Consider the following 1,253-nt stretch of genomic DNA (forward strand, 5'->3'; position numbering starts at 1 on the left):
ATCATCATCATCATGTTTGTCATTAACGTCCATAGTTTTCATAGATTTGTGCAAGATTCATTTCTTTAGAAATCCGCCATATTTATCGTGTATTTTTTTCTCTCTCCCCACCTCCGCTTCTTATATTCTCAGAGGTGTTACTATCCTTGTTTCTTCTTTTTTTTTTCTATTGATGTTCTCGTTGCCATTGTAGCCGTACTTTCTTGTTGTCGCTGATGATGCTTCTATTGATATTATTGTTGTTGTTGTTGTTGTTGTTGGTGGTGGTGGTGGTGCCGTTTCTCTTCATGTTGATAAGGCTGCTCCTTTTGATGTTGTTGTTGCTATGATTGATGTCATTGTGGCTATGATTGCTGTTGTTGTTGTTGTTGTTTTCGCTGCTTCTATGTTGTTGGTGATACTTTTGTAGCCCCAGGCCAACCCTGATTGAGCAGGCCTAAGATCAAAAGCATTCCAGCAATGACCATACCGTTGTTATTGCTAGGTTTGAGGAACTCAAGAATGTCTTATCTAATCTGTCCTTTAAAAAAAAGTCCAAAACACAAAACAAAAGAAAACGATGTTTGGAGGCGTTTGAAAGAGATTTGGCTGCTAATTTTAGCATCTCTAGCGGCCGCCCAGAAGTTCCTTTGTTGGCTCATTGCTACTTTTATTCATGCTGGGAGTTGTTGTAATAATAGTTGTTTTAGATGTTGCTGTTGTAATTATTATTGCTGATTATTATTCTTGGCAGTGCGAGTTGTTTACATGTATTGTTTCTGTAGATGATAGCAATAGAAGTAGCTGAAATAGCAGTAATAACAATAATAGTAGTGGTAGTGGTTGCTTTTGTTTTTGATGTTGTTATTGGTACTGAAGCTGTTGTTGTTATTAGTAGCATTCTTGTTGTTCTTCTTCTAAGCTGAGATCTAAATGGAAGAATTTCAATTCTAAAATACATCAAAGCTATTTTTGAATTTTTATTTTGTCATATTTAGCAAAAATTGAATCCCTCCTCCACATTTCACCGCCCAAAATTATTATCCCTCTATTTGTGTTTCTCTGACTATATGTCTCTCTGTCTTTCTTTCTCACTCTTTCATCTCTCCCTCTCTCGGTCTCTTTATCTTCATCTTTTGTGTATATTTCTTTTTATTAAATTACATTTTCCACCATTTAGTTAATATATTCAAATACCTCCCCCTTCTCTCTCTCTCTCTCTATATATATACACACACACACACACACACACATATATATATACATATATATGT

At 35.3% G+C, this 1,253-nt stretch overlaps 1 protein-coding gene across 1 annotated transcript in view; it reads right to left on the bottom strand.

Moving 5' to 3' along the window:
- LOC106874518 (5'-AMP-activated serine/threonine-protein kinase catalytic subunit alpha) overlaps positions 1-1,253 on the bottom strand; it is a 616,447-nt gene that overhangs the window by 395,808 nt on the left and 219,386 nt on the right. The gene's annotated exons all lie outside the window — the stretch shown is intronic.

Source organism: Octopus bimaculoides, chromosome 7, assembly GCF_001194135.2.
Source record: "Octopus bimaculoides isolate UCB-OBI-ISO-001 chromosome 7, ASM119413v2, whole genome shotgun sequence".
Lineage (NCBI taxonomy): Eukaryota > Metazoa > Mollusca > Cephalopoda > Octopoda > Octopodidae > Octopus > Octopus bimaculoides.